General features: G+C 37.3%; 1 protein-coding gene across 1 annotated transcript in view; it reads left to right on the forward strand.

Moving 5' to 3' along the window:
* The window catches only part of LOC149840374 (N-alpha-acetyltransferase MAK3-like), a gene marked incomplete at its 5' end in the record, with an annotated part of 53,335 nt that overhangs the window by 29,322 nt on the left and 8,433 nt on the right, over positions 1 to 15,580 (forward strand). The gene's annotated exons all lie outside the window — the stretch shown is intronic.

Raw genomic sequence — 15,580 nt, forward strand, 5'->3', positions numbered from 1 at the left:
TTTAGTTCATACATCACGAGAATCATCAAGTAAAATAGAAAAAAAGTATCTCCAATTTCCATGATAATAGCATTTGTGGTTTGTATAGAATCAACCTTGACAATATCCTTTTGTATATCTGGAGATATCAATTTGTTATTTTCTGGAGCACTTTTCAATACAACTTTATTTATGCATTGATCTTTGCAAATATCTTCAACAACTCAATAAAATTTCCTATATTAAGAGATTCTTCAACTTTATCATGCCCTCAAAATGACAATCATTAACTTCACAAGTATCTGATTGCAGTAACAGTTGCCCAAAGGCGAAGTCTATATTCATCTTTCTGTCGAACACTTTGTTTATAAAGTATAGCATCAATATGTTGTTTTTGTTACATCAACATTTAACATTTCATTTGTGCTGAATTGTGAAAATTGCTAGAGCTTCCAACTTGTTTATCAAACCTCTTCTTGTCTTTCCAGTTATCAAATCCTTCAGATACAAATGCCTCTGCATTAATCTTCTCTGTACTTTTTAGCATAAAAAGATAACACTGCAAACAATATACTTTATGCTTGTACTATACTCCAACAAATTCGTATACTCATCATACCACGCTGGAATGAACCTTCGTTTTTTGTGGTTTAGTTGAAACGTACAATCTCGAGGTTGACAAGGACCTCAGATCATATATGCTCTACGAACATTATCTTGGATATTAGGATGATAACTAGAAATAGAAGAACGAAGTGCAGGGTCTGCAGGTAACTCTGATTCATCAATTTCTGTTTTGCTTATTTTCTGACTTGGTTCTCCTTCTCGAGTTACAAAAGATTTATCAAAGATTGGCCTTTTCATTATAAACTAATCAATTCCTATGCAACGAAAAAAAATAAGACAATGTTCTATGAGCCAAATCTCATTGCAAAAAAGGATCAAACAAAATGAAAATGACAATCTTCTATGAGGTTAGGTATCAAACTATGTTTTGTAACTAAGCAATGAGTATCAACAACATGATATGAACTGAATCTAAACCTCTCAATCATCAAGTGAAAGTAAAATTCTAGAGAAGGTGGCAGCAGGTACCGTAAAATTCTCCAAAGTCCAAACCCGTTGTGATCTCCGGATCTTCCTCTTGCATGAAATAATCAGTTTACCTCATCTAAAGTAATGCCAAGTAAGTTCAAACTCGATTTTCAGTTCGCAAGTTCTAGCAAGTAATGCCAAATCATTAAAAAGATAAAAAATTTATCCAAGTTCTGCACGTTTCAAGAAAATCACATAAGAGAAGCATTCAACCCATGACTACAAGGGCTTTTCCCCTGCCGACGATCAAAACGACAGGGGGTAGAGCCCCCTGTTCTACCGAAAAGATCAAAGGGGCAGGGGGCAAAGCCCCCTGCCGATAAGCTCGAGGACAGGGGTGAGACCCCCTGTCTTGCCGAAAAGATAAAAGGGGCAGGGGGCAAAGCCCCCTGTCGGCAGGCACAAGGACAGGGTTGGCACGGGGGATCGGCTCACCGAAAATCGCAAAGGGGGAAACAAAGAGGACGAGAGGGAGCCGACGATGCTGGGGCTGTCAAAAGCCGCAACGAGACAGAGCGAGACGAGAGTTGCAAGGAGAGGGAACGAGAGGGGAGGGAGCAGGCGCAAAGCTCCGTCCCTTTCCTCTGATGACAAAGAACCAGAGTTGCCAGTCGAGGAAGCGGGAGCGGGAAGCGATACGGGAAGCGGAAGCGGGAAGCGAGGCACTTCTAAAATTTTAGGAAGCGCAGGACGACTTAGGAGCGAACCAGGAAGCGTCTCGGAAGCGACCTAGGAAGCGTCTCGGAAGCGACCTAGGGAGCGAACCGGAAGCGACCTAAGAAGCGAAGAAGGAAGCAACATAGGATTTTTATTTTTATCAAAAACTATATATTTTTTATTTTATCAAAAAACTAAGATTTATGTCATCATTGACGAAAGGGAAGCAAAAATGTAATTATATATTTTTATTTTATCAAAAACTAAGATTTATGTCATCATTGACAAAATAAAACATGTATATAGACAATAAATAATATAAGTTGTAATTATCTAACAAATGCATCATATTGCAACTGTCAAGCATTTAAAAAATTATACATCAAAAGAAGATCATAATTCACATTCTTGTTGTATATAAAAGTTTTTAAGTTGGACTACTCCAACTACATCATAAAAAACAATAATAATAATTCAAGAGTTCATTAATCTGTCATCTTTCTCTTCCCCCTTCAAGTCAGCAATAGATCGCGAACTTTCTACATCATCACCTGCATCTTGTCCTCCACGACCATGTCTTTTGCTCCTTTCTTCATTTCCTATAATGAATACGTTAAAAAATTAAAATGTTCAAAAACCATTATTTAAAATATAAAAAACACAATATCAACATACCTTGCCTAGGTCTCCGACTAAAGAAACGATCAATCCGACCATGAGGAACTGATGGTCGCTCTTGTATATCTGCAGTTCTACTAGCTCTGATGGATTGATTTGTATCCTCTTCAACTTCATTTGTACGTATAATTATTGGAGGTAATGGAGCTTTTGGTTGTGCATCTTTATGTTTGGATTTGGAAATAGTGCTTGATTGTTGTGCACTATCATCCAAATCTCTCCATCGCATATCCTCAAATCTCAACGTATTTTCTTCTACAATAGGAAGTTCTGGATTGATATCCCATTTTCGACTAGGCCCTTCTTTATAGCGATTGTTGCACCTTTTATAACAAGAATATAAAATATGAATGTTAATAAATAATCAATGATAGAAAAAAAGAAAAAAAAATACCAAAACAAAAGTACAACACAGTTTAATTATACATGTCAATCAATCGAAGATTGAAATGAATATACACTAAGGTATCAGCACGATCTTCATTGAGCCTATTTCTTTTAACATTGTGAATGTAACTATAGGTGCTCCACACTCTTTCTGCAGAAGATGTGTTAATAGGTTGAGATAAAACCTTAATGGCTAATGCTCTCAACTCCGGTGTATCACCACCATAAAAATGCCACCAATTAAGCACTGACATTGTAGGATTCAATGCATCTATTCGTGCTGCATTTCGGCTAAATCTTCCACTTCTTGATGCAAAAGCCACAAGTTGTGACCTATAAAGTGTAGATAACTCTTTATTTCCAGAAGATATGACTTCAAGCGTGAACATTGCACCGTCTAAGATATCATTATCCTTTTCTGCAAAAAAAATTGTTTAGTAACTATAACAAGAAAATGCAAATGAAATAATAAAATAATTAAATCATTTAACTTTAAACTTTATTAAATAGATAGAATTAATTTTTTACCAGGAGAAACTCGTTTGACCCCTCCTGCTGTTGGGATTTTGAGATACTCCGACTCTAATATTTTGGAGTAAGCATGTGGGCTATACTATGGAGAGGCACATTCATTCTATCTCATCTATTTGAGACAATCTTATGAATCTTTTCATATAAATCTGGTTGTCCTTTTAGATTGTCTTTGATTTCCCCCAACATGTTGTCCAATGCCTTCATACACTTCACCAATTATAGGGCCTTCCTGATCACAAAATTTAATCATCTTATAGATGGGTTTTGTAATCAATAATACTAAACGTACAAAATCCCAATATTTTTCATCAAGAACAATTGTTTCTGTTGTAACAACCCTTTTTTTCATAATTTCATCCATGCATGATTGCTTCCAATCGCTCCATCTATCTGAAATTACTCTGAGCCTTAAGCTCTCCCTCACACAAGCGTTTCAAAGTAGTATAATGTGAAGCAAACCTTGTTTTTGCAATCTTTATTAATTCTAATTTTTCATTGCTTCTAAAGATTGCTAGTGCTTTTGAATGATTTGTGATATACTTCACAATTTCTTTACTCTGCAAATATGTTTCTCCCAACCAATGAAACTCATGTGCCAAATCCTTGAAGATCAAATTAAGTGTGTGCACAACACAAGGTGACCAAAAAATATACTTGTACGTTTGTTTTAATTCTTCACCTGCTAACTTGCAATTTGCTGCATTGTCTGTAATCACTTGCACTACATTAGAAGGCCCCACAAGTTTAAATCCCGTCTTAAAAAACTCGGCAATGTTTGCAGCTGACTGTTTCACATTAGAAAAATCGCTTGCATATAAGAACATTGAGCCAAAACAGTTTGAGGCAAGTATATTTATCAAGTGTTTGTTCTTGATATTTGTCCAACCGTCTGCAACAATGGAAACTCCAAACTCCTCAAACTTTTCTCGGAATTCATTTAACTCCTTGTGAACACACTCTTTCTCATTGTCAAGCAACATTGTTCGCGCTTTTTCATATGATGGGGGTTTATATCCGGGCACTTTACTAACTGCAGATATCATCTCTTCCCAATATGGTGATCGAAGCACATTGAAAGGTATGTCATTTGCACACAAAAATCTGATAATTTTGTGATCTACATCATCTCTTTCTACCTTTTTAAAGGTATCACGAATATGAACTGTTTTTTGGCTTCCACTAGATGATGTAGTCATACTAATAGGATTCTTCGGAGTATCAATTCTTGATCTCCTCAACTCAAATGCACTTGATGAAACCTCTACTCGACGAACTTGCCTTTTAATTTTTTTTGCCAATTCTGCATTTTTTGCAACTACAAGGCAAAAGGCAATCCCAACACTTTGTCCCTTTGGAGATCCCATGAGATGTGCAAAAACTCGAGTATATGACCCATGATAAATATTTTTGCAGTGCCTGCACATAAAAACTTGGGTTCCACCTTGCTTTCCTTGCCCACCCTTCTTTTGTTTCAATACATGGCGCCATAGCACTGTTGTTTTATGCATGCTAGGTGGTTCATCATCTTGGTCATCTTCAGAATAGTAGTCATCCAAGTCATATTCTTCTTCATCTTCCTCATCAAAACAATTTTCGTTTCGGTCCTCAAACTGATATGGACAAGCAGAAGACCTCTTCCTGCCCTTCCCAACACCACTAGATGATTCATGCTCCAAATTATACAAAGAATCGTCATCGTCATCAGAATTATCGTGATCATAGCTTGAGATGGTCATTAATGAAGCAAAGAACATGCAAATATATTTGCATCATAAAAGTATCAGAATTAACCTAAAACACTTTAAAAAAGCTATTATTAACAGTAAATGATGGAGAATGAAGAACACAAATCATTACTCATAATTTACCAATTACTAAAACAAATAAATAAACATCATTTAAGGAGGTGAAAGATCTATGATTCTATAATATACTATGATAAAGCAAACAAAATTTTAAAAAAAAAAGTTCTTTCAAAAGTTTGCATTTATGAAAAAATGCCAAAATAAGATAACATAACAACGAAGAAAAACAAAATTCATATTGGCCGACTGTTACTAGCAATAATGATATTTATTTAAAATTTTAAACAACTAGGTGCAGCATACTAGTTGCCCCACTCTTCTGATAGAGTAAATGAGCCGAGCCTGGGTGTGCCCACGCTCGGTATATCAAAGAATTCATACTTAATAGGGATGATAAGCTCAATCATGCTTGGTATACATTTTGTATAATATGTTTTTATAATATGAATTCAAGAATTTTCCTATAATATATTTTTTATATATTATAGGATACTTATAAGTATCTCTTTTGTTTTGTTTTTTTTATCATGCTTGGTTCACTTGATCAACATGTAAGTTCAGAATTCACATAAAGCAAAATCACTTCAAGAGATCAAGGAGAGAATAGATTCTAGAAGTCTGCAAGATCAAACACCATAATGAAACCATAAGACAACTTGTGGAGGCAGAACATGTTTTTCATTGACTTTGAAATTGAAAACAATAAATCAATAATCCATATATATCCAACAATAAAAGAATAATAAAAGTGATCCAGTCAATCTGATCAGGAATCAGGATTCAAGCAATCGTCAAAATGACTTAAAAGTTAAAACCTACAAGAATGATAAAAAAATATTGCATTAACCCTTATTTCTAAAAAAGACAACCAAATAAACTCAGTTCAACCACAAAATGTGAAATGTTTCTCAACCAATATATTGTTCATTCATGGGACTCAAATAAGAATATAAATGATCATCATATTGATAACACAAAAGAAAAAGACCATCATGTTATTGCAACGGGAAAATGAAACAAATAGTCTCTAACAATCCTCTGTTCCCTAAATGTACTTTCTAGAGAGAATGAAGGAATCAAACCTCTACTCACAAGCTAAACCTCACACCACACAAGTCAGACACCAGCCCTATATCACTCAAAAACTCTTCATCAAAGCAAAATATGGGCCTCCCAGTCCAGTTAAAAAAAAATTTAAAAGCTCATTCCTAGCCCAGCTCCGATTCCATATGAAATAGATTTTTATCCATTTTTGTACCTCAACCCTGACTGCAGCAAATAGTTTGATTTGTCCATATGAAATAGATTTTTATTAATAATTGTAGCCATTTTTATTTTATCTCAAAAAAAACGACGTTGGGTACTGGGTTGGGCTACAAAAATGGATAAAAATCTATTTCATATGGAATCAGGGCTGGGCTAGGACTGGGCTTTTAAAAAATAAAAAATAAATAACTGTTTCGGGAGGCTACCATAACAGTTATTTTTTTTAAAAGCCCAGTCCTAGCCGGCTAGCCCAGCCCTGATTCCATATGAAATAGATTTTTATCCATTTTTGTAGCCCAGCCCAGTCCTACCCAGCACTGACTGCAGCAAATAGTTCGATTTGTCCATATGAAATAGTTTTTTATTAATAATCGTAGCCATTTTTTATTTTATGTCAAAAAAAATTTCGGGGACGCTGCCCCCGAACCAATGTTGTGCAGTACCTGAGGCGTACGCCTCAGAGGCGAAGCGCAGGCTCAACGCCTCGCTTCGCCTCATCGCATTTGTTGTCAGAGGCGTACGCCTCAGTACCTGAGGCGTACGCCTCTGTTCCTCTCACAACAAATTTTGGATGACCTTGAGCGAATCGAGAGGTCGTCGGGCATCAGTGGAAGAGAGAGGAACATACCTAAACAGAGACATTGCCAACATCGATCAAGGTCTTCGGATGTCAACAAAGGAGGAGGTCGCCGATCGTCAGATGTCGCCGATCGTCAGAGGTCGCTGATCGTCAGAGGTCGCAGATCGTCGGAGGTAGCAGATCGTCGGAGGTCGCAGATCGTCGGAGGTCGCCGGTCGACGGAGGTCGCCGATCGATGGAGGTCGGCGGTCGGCGGAGGTCGCCGGAGGTCGCTGGTCGGCGGAGGTCGCCGGTGGCCGAAAATGAGAGAGAGAGAGAGAGGAGTCGGGTGAAAAAGCAAAACTTCGTTCTTAAGTTTTCACGATTTTTTTAAAATGTCTGTTTTGCCCTTTTTCAGACTTTTTTTTTAGTTTCTTGTTTTTCACGTGTCATTTTCGTTTTGAAAAAGGGTAAAATTGGTATTTCGTAAACGCGTCCCCCTTTAAAGGGGGACGCGATTCCCTTTAAAGGGGGACGCGATTCCCTTTAAAGGGGGACACGTTTTCCTTTAAAGGGAAACACGTCCCTTTAAAAGAGGGACATGTCTCCCTTTAAAGGGAGACACGTCCCCCAATAAAGAGAAGTGCATCCCCCTTTAAAGGGGGACGCGCTTCTTCTTTTTTATGTGCGCTTCCCTGTGCGTTTCGGAAGCGCCGCGTTTCGCGCTTCCGAAATGCGTCTCGAGGAAGCGCGCTTCCCCTTATACATAGGCGTTTCTGGTGACTGCTATATACCATCAAGAAGTTCAACATATGAATGGTTTAATTTGCAGTTGGATTCCATAGGAGTGTTCACCTGCTTCTTGCCTTCTGTCAACTTCGCTTTACCTATCAACTAAACTATATACTTTTGTCGCGTCAACAAATACCTTCCCAGAGAGTGCAACTTCTAGCCCCAAGAAGTATTTCAACTTTCTCAAGTCTTTCATTTCAAAGTTCTTTGTCAACTGAGATTTCACATTATCAATCATGACTTTATCATCCTCCACAATTATAATATCATCAACAAAAATTATACACTGCCCTTGAGTAGAGGATGCTACAAATAATGTTAGATCACTCTGCTTAAAACCCAATCTTGTAACTGAAGTGCTGAACTTATCAAACCAAGCCCTTAGAGCTTGCTTCAACCCATACAGAACTCTCTTTAACTTCTACACTCTACCCTCTTTAACTTCTACACTCTACCCTCCTTGTCGATGATTCCCTGAGGCAATTCCATGTATACTTTCTCTGTCAAATCACAATTCAAAAAGGCATTTTTGATATCTAGATGCCACAAGTCTCAACTTCTTACAGTTGCAACTGCTAACAAGGCCCTGATGGTTGTCATATGAGCAATATGGGAAAAAGTCTCAGCAAAATCTATCCCATACTGCTGACTATAACTCTTCGCCACAAGTTGAACCTTATATCTTTCTATCGAACCATTAGTAGTCTTGATTTTATATACCCATTTACATCCAATTACATTCTTCCCTTCTGGCAATTTGACTAATTTTCATGCTTTCATTCTCTCCAATGCCTCTTAACTCTTATAACATGATCTTTTGCCACTCGGGCTCCAACATAGCTTTAACATAATATTTTGGCTTATTATAGGACTGAATCATAGCTAAGAAAGTGTGATGAGTAGCAAAGAAAGATTCATAAGAAACAAAATGAGGAAGAATAAAAGGCCTAGAGCTTCTAGGCACATGTAGAATGAGAGAAGGTACAAGTTCTTGCTCACTAAGATCGACCTGGAAGGCATTTGGACTTTTTTGTAGCAGAGATTCGCCTTTCTGATCATGTTGCTCAATAAATGACTAAGGGACACCTAATGACCTTCTATTATAAGTAACTCATTCCTTATCTTTCACTACATCTTTTGAGAATGGTATCAAGAAGGAAATTGTAGACTCAAAACTTTCAACTTGATAATTATTCTTGTAATATGGTAGGTGTTCCAAGAATCCTACATGTCTAGAGAAGTCTAAACCTTCTTGCTCATAGTATCAAAACATATCTAGCCTTTATGCTCTTAAGGATATCCAATAAAACAACATTTGCCTGACTTGGGAGACAACTTATCTCTTTGTTGGGGAGGAAAAAATACAAAACAAGTACTACCAAACACTTTCAATAAGTAATAATTAGGTTTTTTGCCAAACAACCTCTTATATGATGAATTCTTTGCAATAACCTTGGATGGCATCCGATTTATCGAATAGACTACAACTCCCACGACCTCTGCCCAGAACTACTTGGGCATGCCAAAACAACAAAGCTCTAGTGGTCCCCAGGATATGCCTATTTTTTTCTTTCTACCACTATCACTCCATTTTGTTATAGGGTGTAAGGACAAGATCTTTGATGCACCATGCATTTTTTTTATTAAGAATTCACGCATGTTATACCCCATATATTCTCCCCCTGAATCTAAAGCGCATGGTCTTCACCTTAGCTGAAAATTGAGTCTCAACATACACATAATTTTTTTTTAAAATATCAAATAATTCACTTATGTTTTTCATAAAATATATCCATGTATATCTGGTAAAATCATCAATAAATATCATAAAATACATGGATCAACCTTTTTGCCATCACTAGGGATAGACCCCAAACATGAGAGCGAACAATCTCAAAAAGGCTATTAGACCGAAGGGAGAACATGATTTTTAAACAACCTACAACTCTCACAACACCTAACATCATCAAACACACTGTAAGTACACTTACTACCCAAGACCCTTAAGGACAACATACATTGTAGCCTAGAACTAGACACATGGATAAGACGATGATGCCATAAAACTGCATCACTTACACTCCGCATATTTGCTCCACCAGGATTCTAATCCAAATGGTCAAGTATAGATAACCTTGTCTATGCCTAGTCTCAATCTTCTTCCCTGATGATCGATCTTGCACAAAACAACAATCGAGAGTAAAAGTTACATAACAATTGAATTGAGTAAGTTGACTACTAAGTCACAAGGACTCGGCAAAGCAGGTGCCGCACCCGCGTCGACGCGACGCAACGTGGGTGCGGCACTCGGTGCGGTCAACACGACCCTAGGTGCAGTCAATGCACCCAGGGTTGTTTTCATCCAATTTTTTAACATAAAAAAAATTGTTGCCCGATCAAAAGAAGTTGCGAAAGAGGATTAGGGCAAATTTGTTTTGCCCTAATCCTCTCCAATCCTCTCCCGCGCAGCTCCGCTCTCTCACTCGCCTCCTCTCCTCCCGACGTCTCGCAGGGGAGCCCGACGCTACCTCCTCCTCTCCCTCGTCGTAGGTACCCTCTCGCTCCCTTGTTGGGTCAGCAGGGGAGGGGCCGAGCCCCTCCCTATTTTTGTCATATACATTGTAGGATATACTTTTGGTATGTAATTTAGTTATTTTTTGCTTTACTTATTTGATTGATATTTAGGTTGATATATTGCATGCATGATGAATGATATTATGGCAATGTTAATTGTTAAATTGTGACAATGTTAACAGTTAAAACTTCAAAATTATATATATATATTACATTTTTGCCTTGCCGCACCCAAGGTTTTTTAAAGTGTCGCACCCCCGCACCCTCACCCACGTGACATAGGTTGACTAACATAAAGTAAGTTCATGACAAGGGAAGGAACCAAGAAAACTTCATATACATTGAGTTTTTCAGAAAGATATGAATCAAAAGTAATTTAGCCAACTTTAGAGATTCATAAGAGTCATCTGTTATGTGAAAGACACCACTACATGACCTACAATTGGTTAGTATAGACTAATCAGGTCATATAACATAATGCTCCTGAGTCTATCAACCAACCAAAACTAATACTAGGGATAGCTGCATAAACACAACTACCAGAAGAAGTTGAATTAGATGAGACTGATAGTGAAAGAAGATGTTAGACTTGTTGCATCAGTTGATTGAGTTTGGAACATAGTTGGCAAACCCAAGTCGACTCGAGAATCGCCCGAGTCAACTCGGATCGGCCACCAAGGTTGCTTATCCTAATGCCTATTATAAACTTTTCATCATGCATATTATGGTTTTACTGCACAATTGTTATACAAAGGCACTTGTTATGAAGAATCTAACATTGTTCAATGAAAAAAGTATATTGTTTGCAGTGTTATCTTTTTATGCTAAAAAGTACAGAGAAGATTAATGCAGAGGCATTTGTATCTGAAGGATTTGATAACTGGAAAGACAAGAAGAGGTTTGATAAACAAGTTGGAAGCTCTAGCAATTTTCACAATTCAGCACAAATGAAGTGTTAAATGTTGATGTAACAAAAACAACATATTGATGCTATACTTTATAAACAAAGTGTTCGACAGAAAGATGAATATAGACTTCGCCTTTGGGCAACTGTTACTGCAATCAGATACTTGTGAAGTTAATGATTGTCATTTTGAGGGCATGATAAAGTTGAAGAATCTCTTAATATAGGAAATTTTATTGAGTTGTTGAAGATATTTGCAAAGATCAATGCATAAATAAAGTTGTATTGAAAAGTGCTCCAGAAAATAACAAATTGATATCTCCAGATATACAAAAGGATATTGTCAAGGTTGATTCTATACAAACCACAAATGCTATTATCATGGAAATTGGAGATACTTTTTTTCTATTTTACTTGATGATTCTCGTGATGTATGAACTAAAGAACAAATGACTTGTTTTATGGTTAATAAAAAAGGTCGAGTGGTTGAGCGATTTCTTACTCTTGTGCATGTTCTTGAAACAAGTTCTATGTCACTCAAACAAGCAGTTGAAGAAGCATTTTGTAAGAATAAATTAAGCATATCAAGTTTGTGTGGACAGGATTATGATGGAGCAAATAATATGAGAGGGGAGTTTAATGGATTAAAAATTCTTATATTACATGAAAATGCATCTCCATATTATATTCATTGTTTTGCACATCAACTTCAATTGACATTAGTTGGTGTTGCTAAAAAAATTTCATTGCTTGATGTGTTTTTCAATATATTAGGCAGGTTGTCAACTTTTTTCTTCACTTCATGCAAGAGATCTGAGCTTATTCGAGAAGCAGAATTTATGTGAATTGCTGAAACACTTGCATTGGGTGAACTTGAAACAGGACGATGATTAAATCAAGAAATAAGTTTCAAACGACCTGGTGATACTCGGTGGGGTTCTCATTACGATGATTGAACTAATTTACTCAGTATGTATTCTTCTGTTATTCAAGTGTTACATTTCATTGCAGAAGATACATATTCAGGAAAAAGTTCAGATGTAATTATTTTATATCAGTTGCAAGATTTTGAATTTATTTTTTGCTTACATTTGATGTGTAAAGTTTTGAGAATAACTGATGACCTTTCACAAGCACTTCAGCGAAAAGATCAAGACATTGTGAATGCTATGAGTTTAGTCACTACATCAAAACAGTGTCTTCAAGGTTTGAGAGACAATGGATGAGACTCTCTCATAAACAAAGTGTCCATATTTTGTAAGAGTTTTGATATTTTGATTCTTGATCTAGGGGACTCATATACACCTCCAGGACGACCAAGATGTAAGGTTGAAAAGATCACCATATTGCATCATTATCGTATTGATGTGTTTTATGCTATTATTGATTTACAACTTCAAGAGTTGAATGATCGTTTCACTGAAGAAAATACAGAGCTCCTCCTTTCAATGGCATGCTTGAGTCCAAAGAATTCTTTTTTTGCTTTTGATAAAGATAAGTTGATTTATCTTGCTGAGCTTTACCCTAAGGACTTTTCTAGAGTAAACATAATTAGACTTAGAAAATCAATTGGATTTATATATATACATACATATTGCAAAAATGTGAAACAGTGATCAGTTTTCAAGTTTAAAATCTTTAGCAGAGCTAGCAGAGATGATGGTAGCAACTCAAAAGCACATTGTATTTTCTCATGTGTATTTATTGATTAAGTTGGCATTAACTCTGCCAGTTGCAACAAGTATTGAAAGAGCATTTTCAGTTATGAACAATATCAAAAGTCGTCTACGTAATAGAATAGGAGATGAATGGATTAATGATGCTTTGGTTACTTACATAGAGAAGGAGACATTTGATACCATTAGTGATGATGCAATTATGAATTATTTTCAAAATATAAAAAATAGAAGATGCCCGTTGTAAAAATTTCATGAATTTAGTTGTTTGTATTTCTTAAGTGAACAATCTTTATTTTAGTTTAAAAGTACAATTTAAGGTTTTATCTTATTATGTTCATAAATTTAGTTGTTTGTGTTTGTAACAATTGTTATTTTAATTCAAAGGCTTATTTAAGTTTTATCTCTCTACGAACGACGGTTCCTCCAGCGAAATTTTTTTGGCTCTGCCACTGGTCCAAATAAATGGATCGTCCTTCAAGACCATAGCATTGTCCCCTAGACCTGAAGTCTGCCCACCCAACGAAAAACTTCTGGCTCCGCCACTGTTTGACAGGATGGCATCAGGTCCCATGGTTTCTGAGGAAGAAGCAAACTACCTCCTCACCCTAGTCACCAATGAAGAGGTTAGACTGGCCGTTTTTAGCTCGGATGGCTCAAAACCCTTGGTAATCTTTTGGGACGTGGTGGGTGTAGACGTTATGAGGGCGATAAAAGACTCTTTCCGGAAAGGTAGATTGGTGTATAAGCTCAACCACATCCATATCGTGCTCATCCCTAAGGAGGAACACCTCCAATGAGAAAAGACCGATCACTCTGTAATTTCTTATATAAGGTGATCACTAAAGTCATGGTGGACCATATGAGGCCAATACTCACACAGGTGATATCATGCTGCCAGGGAGCGTTCCTTTGGGATCGGAATATTTATGAAAGCATCCTGCTCACTTATGAAGCCTTATACCCATCTCCTCTAGGCGGACACTGACCGTATGCCCTAAACTGGACATGGTTAAAGCCCGTATGATAGAATCAACTGGGGTTTTCTCCAAGCGGCCATTCATGTTCTTGGTTTTCCGAATGACTGGACCAATAAAGTGATGATCTGTATCAGCACTGCCTCCTCTGCAGTCTCTGGGGAAGTTCTTTGCCAGTTCTCACAGGTTGAAGCAAGGGAATAACATATCCCCTACCTCTTCCTCATGGTTATGGAATGTTTGGGCAGACAAATAGAGCATGACGTTAGCAGTGGGAAACTGATTGCACGGAAGTTGGTCAAATATGTTCCTACCATTCACTCACTGTTTTATGCAAACGATGCAATCTTCTTCAGCCGTGCTACTAGCAAGTCATTGAAAGCTATGTGGGATGCACTAACAGATTTTGAGTCCAACGTACGAATGAGGGTCAACACCACTAAGTCACAATTCATCCCCATGAATATTTCGAATGATAAGGTGAAGAGACTTAATTCAATCCTTGGGTGGCCTGTTGCAACCCTTCCAACATTTCAGTTGTGAAGATAGACTTCTCATCCTTGACAGATTGCAACGGTTCGAGATATCTTTGGCTAACAGATGCCCCTTGTGTGGTTTGCACCATGAATCAAACCATCGCCTGATGATCATTGTTCAGCAAGATGCACAAGAGAGGCAAGAAGGAGATGCACAATGAATAAGATAGCAAAGCTTCATTAGATTTAAAAGAATGAGAGGCTACAACATAAAAGGGGATGTCCCCTTAGGGTTACACAAGAAGAAAAAAATAATTGACTATAATGCCTAAGGCTATGTTACAGAAATACCCCTCTACGATAAACATATATACACCGTAATGAGGGTAGCATACACGTATTTGTAAGATGCATATTACACTTTCCCTCAAGCTTGAGGTGATGAAAACACAATCATCCCAAGCTTGAAAAGAAATGGTTGGAATGTCCTCAAGGGCAAACACTTAGTGAAGCAATCTGCTATTTGACTAGCAGTTCCAATGTATGACAACGATATGATTCTCTTCGAATTGAAATGACAATCTATCTCAATGTGCTTAGTTTTCTCATGAAATTTCAGATTTTTGAAAATATAAATAGCACTCTGATTGTCATAATACAAGGTAGTAGCCTTCTCCATAATGACTTCTGTATCTTGCAATAACCATCTTAACCATGTAAATCTCTGTTGTGACTTGGGTTATAATGTGATATTTTGCTTCCGCTGTGGACAAAGCAACTCTATGTTGTTTTTGCTCTTCCAAGATACCAAGGAGTCTCCCAAGAATATACAAAATCTAGTGGTAGAGTGTTGGTCATGGGATCCCCGAAAGTCTTCATCACAATATGCTTTCAGCTCTAATGCAGATAAATCAGAAAAGAATAGTGCATAATGCATATAATTCTTAGCACATCTGCCAAGTGAACTGATCTAGGTGCACTCATAAACAGGATCACTACATGCACAATGGAGGTAATATCCGGCCTAGAAATGGTTAAATAAATCAAACTCCTTACCAACTGCCTATATACCAGAGTTGCCAGTCGAGGAAGCGGGAGCCGGAAGCGATACGGGAAGCGGAAGCGAGAAGCAAGGCACTTCTAAAATTTTAAGAAGCGGGAAACGCGGGACGACTTAGGAGCGAACCAGGAAGCGTCTCGGAAGTGACCTAGGAAGCGTCT

Source organism: Nuphar pumila, chromosome 4 (genome assembly GCF_984573655.1).
Source record: "Nuphar pumila chromosome 4, dmNupPumi1.hap1.1, whole genome shotgun sequence".
NCBI lineage: Eukaryota > Viridiplantae > Streptophyta > Magnoliopsida > Nymphaeales > Nymphaeaceae > Nuphar > Nuphar pumila.